The sequence below is a fragment of the Trachypithecus francoisi genome, unplaced genomic scaffold (genome assembly GCF_009764315.1).
Source record: "Trachypithecus francoisi isolate TF-2019V2 unplaced genomic scaffold, Tfra_2.0 Lachesis_group2, whole genome shotgun sequence".
Lineage (NCBI taxonomy): Eukaryota > Metazoa > Chordata > Mammalia > Primates > Cercopithecidae > Trachypithecus > Trachypithecus francoisi.
The window spans coordinates 17,795,356-17,817,051 of NW_022681465.1; the positions used below are offsets into that span (position 1 = coordinate 17,795,356).

Below are 21,696 nucleotides of genomic sequence, written 5' to 3' on the forward strand. Positions count from 1 at the left end.
TGGAGCATTGAGTCTGCTCCATACCCAATTGCCTCAACTTTTCCCTTACCTGGAGGTGTCACCAGTGAAGGCTGCAAAACAGCAAAGGTGGCAGCCTTCTCTTACCTCTGGGAGCTCCATCTCAGGCAGATACTAACCTGTTGCTGGTCCGGAAGCTTCTGTAGGAGGTGTTTGGAGAAACTTGTTGGGAGGTTTCACCCATTCAGGAGGGACAGGATCAGAGACCCACTGAAAGAAGCAGTCTGGCTGCTTTTTGGTAGAGCAGATGTACTGCATTGGGGGAACTCTTTCCTTCCTTGTCTAGATAGCTTGAACTCTCTGGAGTCAGCAAGCTGGAAAGGCTGAGTCGACTAAACCACAAGACATCGGCTGTTTCTCCCTCAGGGGGCTCTGTCCCAGAGAGAGATCAGAGTTCTGTCCATATAACCCTGGCTGGAGTTTCTCAAATTCTCACAGGGAGACCCCACTCAGTGAGGAGGGATAGATCATGGTCCCACTTGAAGAAGCAGTCTGGCCATGATGTGACACACCAGCTGTGCTGTGACATGGGGGACTCTTCCTCATCAGGACTGTCTGAGATCCCTGGAGCCTGCAGGCTAGAACAGCTGAGTTTGACCTAACCAAATAAATGGCAGCTGCCCCTCCCCTGGGAACTCCTCTGCCTCAGGCAGTCTCTAGCCTGTTGCACTGGCTGGCTGGAATTCCAAGCCAGTGGCTCTTAACTTGTGAGATGTCTTAGAAGTGGGGAAGTGGGGAAGTGGGGTAGTGGGGCCCATAGAACAATGGTGCTTGGCTCCCTGGATTCAGCCCCCTTCCTAAAGGAGTGTATGGATGCATCTCCTGCCTTGCCACGATTCCTGGAGCCAGAGTGCGTACAATTCCTGGGTCTCTGTGAAGAGACTGTGCACAGCTCAGTGTATTGAATCCAAGGCCCTGACGGCATGGTCTCATGTGTGGATCCCCTGATCCATGGGTTGCAGAGATCTGTGGGAGAAGCATGGTTTTTTGGGCAGGGTGGCACAATCACTCAGGGATTCCTGTGGCTGGGGGTGGAGGTTCCTTCAGCTCTGTGTCACTCCTGGGTGGGCAGTTGAACCAGCCTGCTTTTCTTTGTTCTCTGTGGATTGAGTTGTTTTCCTAATCAGTCTCAATGTTAGAACCTGGATATTTCAGTTGAAAGTTTTGAATTCACTGCCATTTTCATTCCTTTCCATGAAAGCCATGAACTGCAGTTGCTTCTAATTGGCCATGGTAAATTAGAATGGCAAGTTGGAGAGAGCTAATACCCATTAGTATGCTGTTTTCAAGAGACCCATCTCATGTGTAAAGATGTACATAGGCTCTAACTGGCCATCTTGGCCTTTCCTGTTCTGTTACTTTTTACTTCCTTTAAATTAATAGTATTTATTTATTCATTTACATGTTGATAGTCATTTGGATTTTTCCAATTTTTGGCTAATATGAAAAAACCCATGTATAATTTTATGACATACGCTTTCATTTCTTTTAGTAAATATCTATCAGTAAAAATGCTTCATCATATAACAAGTGTACGTTTATCTTTATAAAACTATGTCTAATTGTTTTCCAAAGTGGTAGGATTATTTTACATTTCTGCTAATAATATATGAGAGGGAGTTCATAAATTATTGGATTATTTTACATTTCCACTAATAATAATTCCGGAAGCTCTACATCCCCATCAGCACTTAGTATGGTCAGCCTTTCCCAGTTACATAGTCTGCTGAATGTGTAGTGGTGTTTCATTGAGGTTTTAATTTTCATATTCCTGATCACTATTAAAATCAAGTATATTTTTTTATGTGCATATCAACTATTCTTGAATATATTCTTTTTTGAAGTATCTGTTCAAATTGTTTTTCTATTTTTAATAGGGTTATTTGTCTTCTAGTTATATTCTGAGTTTTAAAAATATTCCAAATACAAGCTTTGACATGTGTATGAGTGTTTTTTTTTCATTCTGTGGCTTGTCTCTTCTTATTCTCAAAGAGGTCTTTTGAATAACAGAAGGTTTCAGTTTTATGAAGTATAATTTGTCAATTGTTTTCTATGTATATGATAAATCTATCTGTGATAGGCATGTTTATGTCTTCCTTTTGAAACTATGCCTTTTTTTTTTTTTACACTGGTGATACAATCCTGAATAAAAGTGATGAAAGCAAGAACTTTGCTTTGCTTCCATTCTTAGAGAGAAAGTTTTCAGTCTTTTATCATTAAACATTATGTTAGCTGTGGGATTTTTAGAGATACTTTTTATTAAGTTGAGAACATTTCCTTTAATCAATATTTTAATGTAATTTTTTTTTATCAAAAGAGACTTCAAATTTTTTGAAATGTTTGTTCTGTATCTACTGACATGATTATATAAAATTCCCACATTCTTACATTAATGGCATGAATTACACATCAACTTTGCATTCCTGGGATAAACAAATTTCACTTTTTCAGGTTTCATTTTTTTGATGTTGTTGAATGTGATTTCTAAGTCTTGTATTAAGAATATTGTTTCTCAATAATAATAAGAATATTATTAATTTTCTTATTAGTAATATTCTTCTTAATAGTAAGAATATTACTTCTTAATACCATGTTTGTGGTAGTCAGAATATGGTTCCCCCAAATATGTCTACATCCTAATCCACTTTATCTGTGACTTTGCTACATCACATGGAAAAAGGAACTTTGAAGATGTGTCTCAAGTTAAAAACCATGAGATGGGGAGATTATTCTGCAGTATCAGAGTGAGGCCAATCTAATGACAAGAGTCTTTAAAAGCAGATAAGCTTTCCTGGTGGTGATCAGGGAGATGTGTCAACACAAGCAAGGTCAGAGAGAGGTGGTGTTGCTGGCTTTAAAGATGGAGGAGGCCGGGCGCGGTGGCTCAAGCCTATAATCCCAGCACTTTGGGAGGCCGAGACGGGCGGATCACGAGGTCAGGAGATCGAGACCATCCTGGCTAACACGGTGTAAACCCGGGAGGCGAAGCTTGCAGTGAGCCGAGATCCGGCCGCTGCACTCCAGCCTGGGCGACAGAGGGAGACTCTGTCTCAAAAAAAAAAAAAAAAAAAAAGATGGAGGAAAACAGCTGTAAACTAATACATGCGGGTGGCCTCCAGAGGCAGGAAAAGGTAAGGAAAGGGATACAGCCCTGCCAATCCTTGATTTTATTCCAGTGTGTCGGATTTCTGACTTACAGACCTATATGAAAATAAATCTGTGTTAAGCTACTAAGTTTGTGGAAATTTGTTCCAGTAACATCAACAACAGAAAACTAATACAATGTTCATGAAAGATATTTGTTGGTAGGTTTCTTGTAGTTTTCTTCTTATTTATTATCAAAGGTAATACTGGCCTTATAAAATGAGCTACAAACTGTTCTGTCCTGTTACATTTTATAAAAAGATTTCTGTTATTTTGCATTACTTCTTTCAGAAATGTTCAATAGATTTCACCAGTGAAGCTATCTTAACCTGTACTTTTCTATGTGAGCAGATTCTAAATTAAAATTTGAATTATTTAATGGTTACAACGCCTTTCATAGTTTCTCAATTCTCTTGTCTGTTTTTACATTTCATATATTTGTTTATTTTAGTTAAAGCTTTGAGTTAATTAAATTCCCTTAGGATTTTTTAATGTCTGTAGGATCTATAGTAATATTCTCTCATTTATTCTTAAAACTGTTAATTTGCATCCTCTCATTTTTACTTGACCACTAAAGCTAGAAGTTAATCAATTCATCTACATTTTCAAATTAGCAGCTTTTTGATTTTTTATTTATTTTTCTGTTTGCCAGATTTTTATGTTACTGATTTCTGCTCAGATTTTTATTATATTCTTTCTTCTATATACTTTGGATTTAACTTGCTTGCTTGTTTCTTAAAATAAAACTTAGACCATTGATTTAGCCCTTTTATAAGTACTTATAGCTATGTATTTTTCTTTACTCACTCTTTTATCTTCCCTTTCAAAATTCTGATGATTTAATTTTATCTTCCTTCAGTTAAAATGATTTGGGTTTTCTTCTTTGACTCACGGAGTATTTAGAAGTGTGATGATTAGTTTCCAAATACTTGCCAATTTTCCAGACATTGCTTTTTCCCTCATATTGTTGTGTTTTATTTCTAATTTAGTTTTATTATAGTCAAAGGACATACTCTGTAAAGTGTCAATACTTTAAAATTCATTGAGAATTATATTATGACCCAGAAAATGGTATAACTGTGACATTTTCATGTGCATTTGAACAGACTGTATTAGGCAGTAAAGGAATGTGGTATTTAAAAAGATGAGTTACATCAAGTGTGTCAGCGGTGTTCAAATGTTCTGTATATTTACTGATTTTATATTTACTTGAAATTGCTGGAAGAAGAATGTTGAAATCTCTAAATATAATTGGAAAATCTCTACTTTTTCAAGTTTGTCTGTTTTGCTTCACGCTTGTACAGCTCTGTTATTAAATGCATACATACTTGGGATTATTATGTCTCTTTGATGAATTGAACTTTTTTTGTATTGTGGCCGTCCCTTTTTTCTTTTGGTAATATTTCTTCTTATGAGGTTTACTTTCTCAAATATTATTATAGACATTTCAACCGTCTTATAATTGATGATTGCATGATAGAAGTTTTTCCATTCTTTGGCATTTAAACTCTTGGTCACTTTATAAATAAGTGGAAAGAGAAACTGATTAATGGGTACAAATAATAGATTTACATAGAAGAAATAAGATCTAGTGTTCGATAGAGGAGTAGGGAGACTATACAATAATCAATTGTATTTCAAAATAGCTAGAGGAGAATAATTAAAATGTTTCCAGCATAAAGAAAATATGCAAGGTGGTGGGTATCCCAATTACATTGATTTAATTTTTACAAATTATTTGAATGTATTAAATTGTCATGTGCATCCTGAAAATATGTACATTTATGATGTATAAATAAAAAAATTTAAAAGTGATATACAGATAGCATGTATTTGCTTACAGACAATATATAGTTGGTAACTGTTTGTTTGGATCTTTTCTCTTTTCTTCTTTATTAGCCTAACTAGTGACCTATCTATCTTATTAATCTTTTCAAAAAAACCAATTCCTGAATTCTCTGATCTTTTGAATGTTTTTTTGTGTCATGATTTCTTTTAGTTCAGCTCCGATTTTGGTTATTTCTTGGCTTCTGCTAGCTTTGAGGTTGATTTGTTTTTGCTTCTCTAATTCTTTCAGTTGTAATGTTAGGTCGTTAATTTGAGATCGTTCTAACTTTTCAATGTGGGTATTTAGTGCTATAAATTTCTCTCTTAATACTGCCTTAGCTGTGTCCAGAGATTCTGGTTTGTTGTATCTTTGTTCTCATTAGTTTCAAAGAACTTCTTGATTTCTACCTTAATTTCATTATTTACCCAAAAGTCATTCAGGAGAATGCTGTTTAATTTTCATGTATTTGAAATGTTTTGAACAATTTTCTTAGTTTTGACTTCTATTTGTATTGCACTTTGGTCTGAAAGTGTGTTGGGTATGATTTCCATTGTTTTGCATTTGCTGAGGATTGTTTTATGTCCAAGCACGTGGTCAACTTTAGCATACGTGCCATATGGCAATGAGAAGAATGTACATTCTGTTTTTGAATAGAGACTTCTGTAGATGTCTATTGGATCCATTTGGTGCAATGTTGAGTTCAGGTCCTGAATATCTTTGTTAATTTTTTGCCTCGTTGGTCTGTCCAATATTGTAAGTGGAGTGTTGAAGTCTCCTACTATTACTGAGTGGGAGTCTATATCTCTTTGTGGGTCTCTAAGAACTTTGTTAAGAATCTGGGATATTTAGGATATTAGGAATTTAGGATAGTTAGATCTTGTTGAATTGAACCCTTTACCATTATGTAATGACTTTCTTTGTCTTTTTTGATCTTTGTTGATGTAAAGTCTGTTTCATCTAATATGAGCATTGCAACCCTGCTTTTTTTCTGCTTTTAATTTGCTTGGTAGATTTTCCCCCACCCCCTTAATTTGAGCTTATATGTGTCATTTCATGTGAGATGAGTCTCTTGGAGACAGGATATCACTAGGCCCCAGTTTTTTATGTACCTTGCCACTTTGTGTGTTTTAAGTGGGGGCATTTAGCCTGTTTACATTCAAGGTTTTTATTGATACACCTGGATTTGGTACTGTCATTGTGTTGTTAGCTGATTACTATGTTGGCTTGTTTGTGTGGTTGCTTTATAGTGACACTGGTCTGTGTGTTTAAATGTGTTTAAACACACAGCTGGTTGTGATCTTTTCTATATTTAATGTTCCTTTAAAGATCTCTTGTAAAGCAGGTCTGGTAGTAATGAACTCCATCAACATTTGTGAATTAGTCTGTTCTCACATTGCTATGTAGAAATATCCAAGACTGGGTACATTGTGAAGGAAAGAGGATTAATGGACTGTTTGGTGAAAGGAAAGGAGAAGCAGGCACTTTCTTCCCAGGTTGGGAGGGTGAAGTGATTGCGAGCAGGGGAAATGCCAGACACTTATAAAACCATTAGATCTCATGATACTCACACATTATCATGAGAAGAGCATGGGGAAAATTGCTCCCATGGTCCAAGTGCCTCTACCTGGTCCTGCCCTTGACATGGGTGGATAATGGAGATTACAATTCAAAGTGAGATTTGGGTGGGGACAGAGCCAAAGCATATCATTCCACCGGTGGTTCTTCCCATATCTCATGTCCTCAAATTTTAAAACACAATCATGCCCTTCCAACAGTCCCCCATAGTCCTCACTTACTCCTACATTAACCCAAAAGTCCAAGTCCAAAGTCTCACTTGAGAGAAGGCAAGTCTCTTCCTCCTATGAGCCTGTAAAATTAGAAGCAAATTAGTTATTTCCTAGATACAATGAGGACACAGGCATTTGGTAAATACACCCATTCCAAATGAGAGTAACTGGCCAAAACAAATGGGCTACAGCCTCCATGCAAGTCTGAAGTTCAATAGAGCATTTATTAAACCTTAAAGTCCCAAAATGGCCTGGAGGATTGTGGCCCTCTTCTCACAGCTCCACTAGGCAGTGCCCCAGGGGGGACTCTGTGTGGAGGCTGTAAACCAACATTTCCCTTCCTCACTACCCTGGCTTAGGTTCTGCATGAGGGCTCTGCCCCTGCAGCAAACTTCTCCCTGGACATCCAGACATTTCCATAAATCTTCTGAAATTTACGCAGAGGTTCCAAAACCTCAATTCTTGACTTCCATGTGCCCACAGGCTCAATACCACATGGAAGCTGCCAAAACTTGGGCCTTGCACTCTCTGAAGTAGTGGCCCAAGCTATACTTTAGCCCCTTTTAACCATGGCTGGAACTGAAGCATCTTTGACACAGGACACCATGTCTCAAGGCTGCACAGACCAGGGGGGCCCTGGGCCCAGACCACAAAGCCATTTTTCCTTCCTAGATCTCTAGGCCTGTGATGGGAGGAGCTGCCATGAAGGTCCCTGATATGCCCCAGAGACATTTCCCACGTTGCCTTGGTGATTAACGTTCAGCTCCTCATTACTTACTCAAATTCTGCAGCCAGCTTAAATTTCTCCCCAGAAAATGGATTTTTATTCTCTATTGCATTGTCAGTCTGCAAATTTTTCAAACTTTTATGCTCTGCTTTATTTTTAACACTTTGCCACTTGGTAATTTCTTCTGCCAGATACCCTAAATCATCTCTCTGAAGTTCAAAGTTTCACAGATCTCTAGGTATAGGGAAAATGCTGCCATTTTCTTTGCATAGCAAGAATCACCTTTACTCCTTTCCCAAGAAGTTCCTCATTTCCATCTGAGACCACCTTAGCCTAGACTTCATTATCCATATCACTATCAGCATTTTGGTCAAAGCCATTCAACAAGTCTCTAGGACGTTCCAACCTTTCTCACATATTCCTGTCTTTTTTTGAGCCCTCCAAACTGTTCCAACCTCTGCCTGTTACCCAGTTCCAAAGTTGCTTCCACGTTTTCAGGTATCTTTATAGTAGCACCCAACTCCTGGTACCAATTTACTGTATTAGTGGATTCTCACACTGCTAGGAAGAAATACCTGAGACTGGGTATTTTTTAAAGGAACAAGATTTAGTTGACTCACAGTTCTGCATTGCTGAGGAGGCCTCAGGAAACTTACAATCACGGCAGAAGGTAAAGGAGAAGCAGGCACCTTCTTCACAGGGTGGCAGGATGGGGTGAGTATAAGCAGAGGAAATGCCAGACACTTATCAAACCATTAGATCTCGTGAGACTCACTCATTATCATGAAAGTAGCATAAGAGAAACTGCCCCCATGATCTAATTACCTCCACCTGGTTCTGCCCTTGACACATAGGGATTATAGGGATTATAATTCAAGGTGAGATTTGGGTGGGTACATAGAGCCAAACCATATCAATTTGCTTATCTTAAAAGGATCTAATTTCTCCTTTGCTTAGAAAACTTAGTTTGGCTGGATATGAAATTTTTGGTTGAAAATTTTTTTTCTTTAAGAATGTTGAATATAGGCCCCCAATCTCTTCTTGTTTGTAGGGTTTTAGCTAAGAGGTCCACTGTTAGTCTGATGATATTCTCTTTGTAGGTGACCCACCCTTTTTCTCTAGCTACCTTTAACATTCCTTCTTTTATTTCAACCTTGGAAAATCGGATGATTACGTGTCTTGGGGTTTATCTTCTTGTATAGAATCTTTCAAGAGTTCTCTCTATTTCCTGAATTTGACTGCTGGTCTCTGTAAAAAGGTTGAGGAAGTTTTCATGGATGAGATCCTGAAATACGTTTTCCAAGTTGTTTACTTTCTCTTCCTCCCTTTTAGGGATGCCAATAATTCATAGATTTGATCTCTTCACATAATCCTATACTTCTTGGAGGTTTTGTTCATTTCTTTTTATTCTTTTTTCTTTATTTTTGTCTGACTGTCTTATTTCAGAGAATTAGTCTTTAAGTTCTGAGATTCTTTCCTCAGCTTGGCTTATTCTTCTGTTAATACTGGTAGTTGCATTCTGAAATTCTTGTATTGTGTTATTCAGCTCTGTCAGACCCATTCAGTTTTCATCTATTTATATATACACACACTCAGTTTTCATATATCTATAGATATTATTTTATATATAGACAGAGACATAGAAGGATACATATATTTCATACACACACACACACACACACGCACACACAGGCTATTTTATCCTTCAGTTCCTGTATTGCTTTATTGTGATTCTTATTTTGCTTGGATTGGGTTTTACCATCCTCCTGAATCTTGATGATTTTGTTCCTATCCATATTCTCAATTCTATTCCTATCATCCCAGCCAGTACAGTCTGGTTAAGAACTCTTGCTGGAGGACAGGTGTGGTCTTTTGGAGGACATACAACATTCTGGCCATTTGAGTTACTGGAGTTCTTGCATTGGTTCTTACTCATCTCTGTTTGTAGGTATTCCTTTAACTGCAGTGTAGATTGAGTACGATCAACAGACTTCTTCTTTTTTTTTTTCTTTTTTTTCTTTTTTGATATGTTCACTGGGCTGAGGCTTTATGCATGGTTTTTATTTGAAACTGGCTTGTCTCTGGTATCAGAGATGAATGTATTAATAAAGCATTTTGGTGTTGAAGGTTTAGGGTGTGATTCAGTAGGTGGTACTTAGGCTTATTGGTCAGTTGGCAAACTCTTGCTCAGTTGTGTAGCTCCCTTATCTTTCCTCACAGTGGCTGTTGTGTTCTCTTTCAATGCTCTGAAAGTGTGAATTCCTCTCCCACTAGAGTGCTGTCATAGACTGTGATTTGGCAATCCTGGGCTGTCCACTTCAGCCTCAGGAATCTCAGGGTTTATATTCCTTCTCCAACTTGGAGGCAGCAGAGGAAGGGAACTTAGTAAGTGCTTGTGGCCAAGTGTATTTTGCTTGTCTCTTGGGGACTCCACCCCAGAGAGCATGCAGATCAGCAATTGCTCAGTGAGATCAGCCTGGGATGGAAAGTCTGTGCTATGTGCCCAAGCCAGGGGCTCACAATATGGTGACAAGCAGTGGGGTGTGTGTGGGACCCATTAAAAATGGAGTGACCTCCTTTCCTTGGGTCTACTGAAGCTTGTTGGAGGTGTAGATAAAACATTTAGGGGCTTTGCTCCTTCATTAGTCTGAGAGTAGTAAGGGCAGATCCACTGGATTGGCAGTGGCAGGGAGGCTTTCAGTTGCCTCAGGAGGCTCTGTCCAGGGAGTTGCTGAGTTGGTGCTGGCTTGATAGCTCTGGTGGGGGGCTGGCTGGAGGCCCAGGTCTGAAGGACCTGCCTGGTGAGAAGATAATGGACACCCACATAGCAGTCTGGCCAGTTTTTTGTAGGGCTGCTGTCGTATGTTGGGGTCCCAGTCCAGTCACTAGTCACCTCAGGTTTTCCAGTACCTGGAAGTCAAATTTTGATTTGTTCTGTTTTTATCCTCCATTCCTCCTCATTATCATCAGGTTTTCCTTTATATGTTTCAAAAAATTTATGAAAGCTCTTTCAAAGTTCTTGTCTACTAATTTCATCTTCCTTTCCATTTCTGAATCTGTTTCTATTTATTGATTTTTCTTATGTTTATGTGTCACATCTTTCTACTTCTTGTAATATATAGCACTTTTATGGGAAGCGGGGCATTACAGTGGTATATTGTTGAATACTTGGGTTTTGTATTTTTCTTTTAAAGAGTGTTGGATTTTGTTTTGGCAGACAATTAAGTTACTGTGGGTAAGCTTGATCCTTTTGTAACTTATGTATAAACTTTATTAGAGTGGACCTAAATTAGCCTTTACCCTTAAACAAGCTTTAATATAGAGGCTGGTATATGTCTATAACTATGCTCTACACAATGGTGAGGATGTTCAACAAAGTGTCTCTATTCTTCCTACTTGAAACTCAAACATCTCCCAGAACAATGTGAGTCCTGGAAATTATTCAGCTTTTTAATTCTTTGTCTCATAAAGTTTCACCCTATGCATACGTATCATAGTATTCAGCAACATATTTAAGGGAATGCCTATGTGTATTTTTGGAACTCCTTTTCTTAGTAGCATCCTTTTTCTGTGCTCTGTCTTGAAAACTCCAGGTATCTCAGCCTTTCTAAACTCCATCTGTCTTTTCAAACCAGTGAGGTGATGGTATTCTGCTTGGCTTTCTTCCCCCTACTCCATGGTCTAGAAAATGTACTGGGTAGAAGTCTAAAGTGATCAAGGTCTCATTTATTCCTCTTCTCTCAGTTAATACAGTATTCTACTGTCTAATGCCCAGTGTCTAAACTCAACTTTTAATTTTTTTTCAGTTTTATAGCATTTTTTAAGTGGTGGGAGGGTAAGGTATTATTTCATGTCCAGGGACCAGCACCCGGTTTTGAAAAACAGATTGTTTCTAAGCTCTGTTTGAAGTTTTATGGTGAGAACTTATTTATGTTTTCTTGAAAAACTTAAATTATGTCATGTTCTGTTTTTACATATTAAGCTGGAATTTTGCTTCCTATAACTTTTTCACAGATTATAGTTATATCTTAAATCTGTAGGCTTCAGCTACATTGCATAGATCTGTTTCTTTTTTTTTTCACATGACAGCTGTTTGAAATTTGAAGACAGAAAGTACTTTTTTTTTCCCCCTGAGAAATGGTTTTCTGAATCTTTCATAATCTTGGATGCTTTTTGGATATTGTCAGGTTCAAAATATTTTTTCTAAAATATATTTCCTATAAATAATAAAAACATTCCAGATGTGGTCTGATGAAATCATGCATATGGAATTGATCTTGTGTTATCAAATGATTAATAACTTTTATTTAAATATTGTTACTAGCACACTACCATAGAATCCATATAACGTCAATAAAATGCCAGTCTTTTTTTTTTTCTTACATCAGATTTTATTATACTGAAATACAAGCTACATTTTTACAAAATAGAAATTCTTTGTGAGAGTGGATTGGCTTAATTTTATTTCTGTATAAGCTAAATATGTTAATCTGTTTTATGAACATGTATTTTATAAAAATGGTCACAATATATTTTTTAAGTTAACTGATTTACTGAGGGAGGAGGAAGGAGTTGACCAAAGTCTATATGCACAGACAGTCCTAAAAGTATATCTCCAACATGAAGATGTAAATTTGAGAGTTAATGATACAAATTTCAGCAAAAACATTTACAGGCAGAGCGTGTTTTGGTGTTTATAAAAGCTGAACCCCTTTTGAAGGGCTTCTGTACATATATGCATGCTCATATACTATATGCATATATAGGTGTGCTTCATTTTGAGAAAGTCCAGTATAATACTAGCATCAAATTTACAAAACAAGTTTAGTGTTGACTGACTGAAGAACTCACTACAGGTTTTACTTCAACTGCTTACATTCAAAAGTATTCAATTTACAATTTTTAGGTACTTACTGTGTAAGGTAAGTACATCTATACATAAATACTTTTATGCATGTATAATCTAAATATAGCAAATAGCTGAGGCTATTTTCTAAGGTGTTTGGCTTAGTGAACCTTTTTGCCAGTCTTAACCTCTTTTTTTTATTACAAAATATAGGGTTATAGGGTCGTCACAGAATTCAAGGTAGAAAAAAACTATTGAGAACAGTTTATGCAACCATGCCATTCTACTGAGAAATCTTTTTCTTTTCTTTTTTTTTTTTTTTGAGATGGAGTCTCACTCTGTCGCCCAGACTGGAGTGCGGTAGAACGATCTTGGCTCACTGCAACCTCCACCTCCCTGCTTCAAGCAGTTCCCCTGCCTCAGTCTCCCAAGTAGCTGGGATTACAGGCACATGCCACCACGCCCGGCTAATTGTTTTTGTACTTATAGTAGAGATGGAGTTTCACCATGTTGGTCAGACTGGTCTCAAACTCCTGACCTGAGGCAATCCACCCGCGTCGGCCTCCCAAAGTGCTAGGATTACAGGCGTGAACCATTGCGCCCGGCCTCTACTGAGAAATCTTTATTGCCTCCCTGTCACTTTCAGCAGAGCCCAAAGTCTTAATGGTGCAAACACAGCCTTGTCTACTTTTCTTCATTCGTTATTCATCTTTGGCTCTATGATTTTTTTGCTTCAGTAATCTTTTGTATTTCATAAATAGATTTCTTTCAGGGTTTTTTTTCCATGCTGTTTTCTTGCCTAGAATGTCCTTTCTAACATGATTTCTTACCTAAAATTACATATCCTTTAAGAATCTTTAAAGATACTGATTCATCCAGGAAGACTTTCTTCTTTTTAAAGCACTAAGGATGAGCTGGCTGCGCCTTCTCTTGCACCCATAATTTTTTGAATAACTCTATCATTGCATTTAGTACATTTTACCATAATATCCAATGTACTTGTCTATCTGGAATACTGAGGATCTTGACTAGTATTATTTATCATTGTATCACTAGTGTTTAGTAAAGCATCTGGAACATAGCATAAGTGAAATAAATGGCTATTAAGAAGAAAATGAGTTTTACAAATTGGAAAGTTGAGTTCTGAGAAACCAACTTGTCTAAGGACACAGAGCTAAATCATCATAATCAAGCCATAGAACTGAAATTCTACATGTTTTTGAAATTGTAGTTTGATTTTTGAAATGTTAGTTTTTGCATCTTAAATAGAGAAAGCTCATGCCAGGCAACATAGTTTCCTAGAAAGTAGTGTTAGGCAAATGTTTATGTTTTAAGACTTTCTTGGGGAGTATAGTCTTTGAGATGTGGGAGAGAGGGAAAAAGGAGTGAGGCAGGAAGTAAAGAAAACGAATATGAGGGGGTGTGTTACTGAGTTAGCCATCACTTGACGTCAAGTATAATCACTGTTTAATTTGGTAGGACTATTGCTGGAGAGACTGCATGATCTACTGGTCTTATGACAGTCCTTCTAGAGAGAGGAAGGAAGATAACTTATGTGCCAGATTTGTCTCTTACTGGTCTGAGATTGTTTCCACAAAGATGGCCTCTCTAAGGTTATAGATTGAATAGCATGACTGTCAATTGGGTTCTAGGACATCTCTAAATGTCAGGGAGGACTTATTTCAATCTGCTTCAATTGTACCATGAAAAATATGTCACAACTTTCTTATATAGCTCTTATTTGTTTTGTGAAATTTTTACATAATAGAATTGGCTCTTTCCTAAAGTTGAGACTGCATTTTGACTGCTTTTCCTCTCAAGCATTCTGGGCACTAGAGTGGAGAAAAGGAAGTAAACAGAAAAATGGCAAGTATGATGTGTAATGAATTAAAGTTATTTCCCCCAAACTTTCCCCCTAATTTTCTAAATGATAGATACCAAATCCAAGAACCTTTTTCGGGAAATAGCGTTGTCCCTAGAGATCTCTAAGAGCTTTGGTAGTCATTTTAATTCGTCATTTTTAGAAGTTCTAAACTGTTTTTATGTTTTTGAATTTGATAATTGTCATTTACCAATTTCTCCTACCCTGAGAGATAGTATATAAGGCATGTTCTTTAGTAGACTATTTCAAGGACAGAAAACAATGGTCAGAAAACAAAGTAACACATAAAAACATGCTTAGTCAAGGCTTTTTGATTCCCTTATCAACTCTTCAGAGATAAGTATGGTTAAAAGTTTGGTACATATTCTTCCAGTTTTTATGCAACTTTTGTGCAAACTTACACCTAGAGAAACTTTTCTATATTCCCTGCTCTGTACCTAGTCTCTTAAGCTAGCTAGTTTTCTTTTCCCTTCCTTCCTTCCTTCCTTCCTTCCTTCCTTCCTTCCTTCCTTCCTTCCTTCCTTCCTCCCTTCTTCCCTTCCTCCCTTCCTCCTTCCCTCCCTCCTTTTCCTTTTTCTTTCCTTCTCTTCCTTTTTCTTTCTGTCTTTCCTTCTTTTCTTCTTGTAATTACACACATTACTGTGATGATTATTCTATCTGCATAGCAACTTTGGGTAAACTCATATGTAATCACTAAAAGTGGAATTGTTTGTTCAAAGGGAAGGCAGGATAGGTATTGCAAAATATATTGTACCATTGGACCCTCCTTCAATGGTTGAGAATGCCAGGTTTCTTCCTCATTCAAATGAGTATTAAGTATTTCAATCTTTGCTAATCTGATGCATAAAAAATCTCATTGTTCTGATTTGTATTTATTTGATTATTAAGATTCAAGATCTTATTATTTGTTTATTGGTCAATTCTGTGAATTGCTTTTTGAAGTCTTTTCATGTTTGTTTGTAAAGTTGGTAACTAATTATTTTTATTCTTTTTTATTTACAAAGATAGGTCTGTTTATTTTAGTATTAATTTGCAGACAGTTTTGCTATTTTGTATAGTAACCTATTTCAAATGGATAGAAAACAATTTTTCCATTATTTTAAAATTTGCTTATGGTATTTTATAATTTGGTTTGTGGGATTATTTGTTATGAAATATTTGAATGACTAAGTTGTCAAATGTATTGATCTTTTCTCTTTATAGTTTCTGGGTTCATATTATTATTGTAAAGATCTTTTTCATTTTAAAATTATAAAATATTCTTTTTGTTTTTACATTTTAATCTTCAAGTTGTCTTGATTTTACTTTTAAGCATAGCAAGAGGTTGTGTAATACCTAAAACAAAATAGTGACTCCAATTTCTGCACGCAAAACATATTAAGTAGTCTACATTTTACTCATAGATTTAAAAGGTAATCTCTATTATATATTGGAGTTTATGAATCTTTGGGATCTTATCTTGTCTATTGATATATACTCTTATGTGCTATTATTATACAATTTTCTTATGAATTCATAGTATGTTCATACATTTGCTTAGTCATTTGTCTGTTTTAGGTACCATGTGAAGTTCTGGGCATATAACAGGAAACAAGAAAGATAAGGCCCTTGCTTACATAGAACTTGGTGAAGAATCTAGATCATAAAAAGCACACAGAGAAAATGTATCACAAATTGTGCTAAAGTTCTGTAAAAGGATTAAGATGGAGTGTCACAAGACTGAATTAGACAGAGTGCCCTTGAAAGAGGTCAGTTGATGAACAGTCTTTATTTCTTATGCAAGTTGAATTCCCCTTTATCACGTAACAGAACATATTTACAGGTTCCAGGGATGAGGCCATGGACCTTTCTGGAGACTCATTATTCTGCCACCTGCAGGAGGAGACAGAACTGTTGTGCTGTGTGTGAGAGGAAACCTGGGATGCGCTAAGGATGGAAGCTATGGTCTTTTTTATTATGGCAAAGAGTTTAGATTTAAGTGAAAAGCAGTCATGGAGGCTTTTGACAGGGCCACACCATGATTTGATGTAATTTTTCAAATATCTATTTTTAACAGAGTTTAATTGTCAGTACAATCATTTACTCTTAGACGTTAACCCTAGAACAGAAAAGCTAAAAATTTTTCAAAAAGAAAAAACAGGAGGAATTTTGTTTGAACCATGCTGAATTTATTGAAATATTTTATCAAGTGGTATCTTTATAATATTTAGTCTTTTGACTGTACAGGATTTATACTTCCATTCATTCATGTTTTTAAATGCATACTTTTTAAAAAATACTCTTTATCTTGGAACTGTGTATTTCATGTGAGATTTAACCTTATGTATTATGTAAAATTAAAAAATATTTTAATGTTATATCACTGGTTTTTTTAGTTAAATTAAGTGCTATTGATTTTGTATATTTTAAAAAAATCTAGCAACCTAGTACAATTCACTTATTCTAAAAATTTTCACTCAATACTTTTAGGCTTTCCAGTTAGATAATTTTCATATAATCTTAATTCTTTCATTTTATATTTACATATTTAACTTAAATTGCACTGATAAAGGCTTACAGTATAGAAGTGATACGTGTAGGTATTGATTAGTAATGAATACTTCATTAAGTGACTTACTTTAGCATGTATCATTTTTGTCCATTAGTGTGTAATGCAATGAATTATACCATTATATTTCCTCAGTATTAAACTATTTTTTATTTCTGGAAGCAATGAACACTGCTTTTCTCTTGGTACAATATGCTTTTACTTCTGCTGGACTTTATGAGCTAATATTTACATTTAAGATATTAATAAAGTATATACATAAGTGATGTTTATCTATCATAATTTTTATGCTATCTTTATTCATTGAATATTAATGATATAGCAGCTTTATGAATAATGTTTGAAGGATCTTATGTTTTTCTATGCTCTGGAGCAAAATTAAAAACTTGACCCTTTGCTAAGATTTATGAATCTGGTGCCTTTCTTACGGGTCTATTCAGGGTTTTGAAATATTTTATGAAGTTGGTCATTTATATTTTCCAATAAAATAATTGTATTGGCCAGGCACAGTGACTCACAGCCATAATCCCGGCACTGTGGAAGGCCAAGACAGAAGGATCACTTGAGGCCAGGAGCTCAAGACCAGCCTGGGCAACGTAACAAGCCTCTACCTCTACAAGAATTAAAAAAAAAATTAGCTAAGCATAGTGGCATGCAGTGATAGTCCCAGCTGTTTGGGAGGCTGAAACAGGAGGATTGCTTGAGCACAAGAGTTTGAGGCTGCAGAAAGCTGTGATAGAGACACTGACTTCAAGCCTGGGTAAAAGAGTGAGACCCTGTCTCTAAAATAATAGTAACTATTATTATTATATTTATAAGTTTATTGGTATAAAGTTATACTTTATTCCTGTATAACACTTTGACCTCTAAATTTTAGCCTTTAATCTGTGTCTCTATGGATGACTTTTAAAAATCTTGTTTCTTTATTCTTGGGAATATCTGTAAGAAGTTTTTATTTTAAAAGTATTTTAAAAAATGTAGCTTACTTTAATCTATTATGCTTATTTAAAGTATTAATTTCTATTTTCCTTTTATTGTTTCTGCCATCTAACTTTCTCTAAGAGAAGACTGACTACCAGTGCATGTGGATGGACAATTTCTTGATAAAATGGATGACTCACTGTGCTGAAGAACAAAGAAAAAAATGTCTGAGTTCATTATGCATTTCACTCCTTAGATAGAATATTTTAAAATTTTAGCACTTATATTTCTAAATTCTTTTGATTCTTCTTTGATTCATTTATCATAGTATCTTGCTCTTGATTTATGGATGCCATATGTTCTACATTTCCATGGAGAATGCTAACTTTATCTCTTTTTTATTGTATTAACTCTGTTTCATTAGAGAAAAGATATTTACTGCCTTTGAGCTTCTCTTCAGAATACTGAGTATGTCCCTGTGTCACCTTGTTTGCCAATAGTGCCAATTTTTAGAATGGAAGGTATAGATCCATCCTTTGCAACTGGGGAGGACCTCCTCAGTAAGGCACTGAGCCAGGACTCTATGCAGCCGTGCAAACAGGTAAGCATGCTTACCTTCCTCTCCGGGTTACAAAGTCAATTTGCGTTGCTGCAGGCATGTCTTTTCACCATGACAACACTTGGTGTTTTTTTTGTTTTGTTTTTGTTTATTGTATTTTCTTTACTAGGGAAACACTACACACTCACAATGAAAAGACATTCTTTTCCTGTCTGTGGTGGAATCGTCCAAGTTGTTTGGCTTGATTTCCAGTGTCGACTTTCTAAACCAACAAGATTTTAATCCTCTGATGGCAGAATGTTAGGAGTGTCTGTTTCTGGGCTGGATTTTAGTTGCCGAGGTGGTAAGTATGTAGGGAAAGAATTACTGTAGAAATTAAAGTTTCCAGGGATTTTATTGCTGTGCTGAGTCATTTATCCTTTTTGTGTATTGGGGCTAAAAGTTAGCTGGAGAACTATTTATCTTTTCTCTCTCTTCTAATGCCAGTAATCGAAGTCTTCTTTGCCAAAGTCCCAATTTTCTATGGATCAAGCTAAACTTCTGCATGGTGTGCATGCTATAGTTAAATGCATTCAGTGTTTAGGAAAGGCACAGTTCTTAAAGTCATGCTGCTATCTCACACCGGGCTTCCATATCACTTCCTGTTTCAACCCTGAGTTGTGTGTTATTTTGTTGAAAAAATATTATTTCTAATGTTTCAAAAAGCTTTCCTTTGCTTGAGTTCAGTTATGAGTGATATCTACATATCATCAATAAACTTTTTAGCTGATGTGATGACTGATGCCTGTAATCCCAGGACTTTGGGAGACTGAGGTGGGAGGATCACTTGAGCCCGTGAGTTCAAGATCAGCCTGGGCAACACGATGAGACCCGGTCTCTCCGAAAAAAAAAAAAAGAGAATTTCTTCAATTTCTTGTCCATTGATAATACATGTCTCTGGCATAATGCCTTTCTTTCTCTTCATTTTTCTTACGTGCATTTTTTGTTGGTAATTAAAATAATATTTGGGGGGAAAAATGTATCTGGATCAAAAAATTGGAATTTGTAATTTGGTTCATTTAACAATTAATAGTTTTCCACACATGTTTCTTCTTCCAATAATTTCTAGGGCATTCTAAAATTTCAAATGTCACCCATGCACTTTGCCACTTTTAATGACAGCTGAGGAGTTACAGTAGAGTTTGTTCAGAATCTGTGGCTCCTCAGTGATGGAGAGCACTTTGCTAAGCATTTGATTGAAATGGGAAGGCTTAATGGCCTTGTTTGTCCTGAGGCCTTGTTTTTTTCAATCTCTGAAAATAGAATTATGTGCTAATATGCAAATGAATTCTATATTTTTTGAAGTTACACAGCTCTTTACTGGAAAGGACCTCGAATACAATTTCTCTAAAAACTAATGTAGATCTCTTCTATTATTCCAAAACGTCTGCCTCATTTTTTTTAAACCTGTCAGGCATGTTTGGTCTAACCTCTATATCCAGGTAGATAAGTGGTCATTTAACTACATTTTGCAGGTGTGGCAAGTGAGGATCATAAAATTTAAGTAATTCTCAAAATACCTAGTAAGAAAACACTAGAATCTACATTGTCTATTTCTAGTTAAAGTTATGCCGCTATCTCCCACAGGGCTTCCACATCACTTCTTCTTTCAACCCTGAGTTATGAATTATTTTGTCAAAAAAACTATTATTTCTAGTGATTAGGAAAGTTTTCCTTCCCTTGGATTCAATCATGAGTGGTATCTATTTGTCATCATCAAGAAATGTTTCAGCCAAGCTGCTCCTACGTCACATGAGCTCTCTAAATTTAATAATAAAAAATTAGTAAAAAAAATTTTATCAAGTATCTAATCTGTGCGATATACCAATGTGGCCAGAAGGGATGTGCAAAAATGAATATGGCATGATTCTGAAGAGTTAACAATGATCAGGTTGAAGAAAGAAGCAGGGAAGATCTAAAATCATGTCACTGTGCTCATTGACAGAGACAATAACCATTATAAACAACCAGAAGAACAATAGAAAGATGCACAGTAAGCACAGGTTTTTATTGTCAGAATAGCATCTTTATGATGTTAGAGAACTGGAGTTGCTTCCGGCATGTTAACTTAAAAAAGTTTCCTGGAGTATCCTGGCGAATTTGATGTCTCTAGAAACTGTTGCCAGTCTTGTGTCATCATGGATGCTTCCTGGGCTCCCAGTGGCTCCTTGGCTCCAGTTATTGACCATGACATTTGGTGTCTGTCCTACTTGGCTTTGGATGTTCTTGACCCCTGGATGCCCCTGTTCACCCCTGTGACCTGGGCCTCTACCAGGATCTGAACCTGCTGATTCCTTGCTGCTTCCTTGCTGCTTTTCAGTACTGACTTCTGCAAATTCCTGGTTTAAATTCTGCTTAGCCCAGCAGTGAGTGCCAGTGGGGACATATGTAGGCAAAGCGAATGGAGGGTTACATAACTGCCCAAACAACTCTTGCCAAATTCAGTTCAGCCAGAAGTATTCATTTTGATGTGGGTTAGGTATGCAGAAAAGGAATCATTTGATCAGACCTCTTAATTTAGTAATTCTTGGTTTCAATATGCCATACAATAAAGGAGTCCTAGTTTTTTTATTACACAATACATTAAGTAGAGACAATTAAAATATATTCTGTAACCTAGAGATCTGTTGTAGAAAAGATAACTAAAAATAGAAAATCCCAAATGCTATCATTCTGGATAGAGGGCAATCCACAATAGTGAGGTAGGTTTAAAAATATAAAATTATCCTATTTTATTTGGATAGTTCAGGACAATGAACACATTTAGTTTTACATTATTTGAGCCTCTGGGTTAGAAGGAGATCTCTTCTCTCTCTTTCTCTTTCTCCTCCTCCTCCACCACCCACCTTCTCTTTCCTTTCTCTATCCCTCTTTTTTCTTTCTCTCTATCTCTCTGTCTTTCAAGCTGAGTATATCCATTATATATAAAGAGCAGTTAGAGGGACCTTGGTCTCCAAGATAAACTAATTGTAATAAATGTTTTCATAGAAGTGTCTCATGCAAAACAAGTTTGCTGAAAATGGGAGAATTTTGTCTGCTTGTTTGTAAGAGGTGGTTCTTGAGCAATGTTATAGAGGAAAAGACCTTGTCTCTCACGGAAGACTGTTATATTATCAGTACCAATCCACAATCAGAAACAAAAAATAAAGCGGTCAAGCTTTATGAATGTTCCAGTTGTTCTTTATGTTCATTTGTACTTTATAATTTTTTTTTGGATTTTAGGCAATTCTCCAGGTGTATAGAGGTTACAGTTTTAATTTGCATTTCTCTAGTCACTAGTGACATTGAATACATCATTCACAATCTTGAACAACTTTCACATAATTTTCTTAGTTGCTACCCGTATGTTTTCTCTGGTGAATGTTTATTCATTCTTTAACCCAAGTTTCATTTGCTA

The 21,696-nt window shown here is 36.2% G+C and overlaps 1 long non-coding RNA gene across 3 annotated transcripts in view; it reads left to right on the forward strand.

Annotated features, from left to right (window-relative positions):
- The window catches only part of LOC117064783, a 60,691-nt gene that overhangs the window by 19,725 nt on the left and 19,270 nt on the right, over positions 1–21,696 (forward strand). The window contains exons 2-5 of one of the 3 annotated variants that reach the window (XR_004429677.1): positions 15,790–15,980; positions 17,848–17,926; positions 18,126–18,302; positions 18,430–18,603. This is a non-coding gene — a long non-coding RNA (uncharacterized LOC117064783). Of the gene's footprint in view, positions 1–15,789; positions 15,981–17,847; positions 18,303–18,429; positions 18,604–21,696 lie in introns of all 3 variants that reach the window. The other 2 variants (XR_004429676.1, XR_004429675.1) reach the window with 2 other exon arrangements.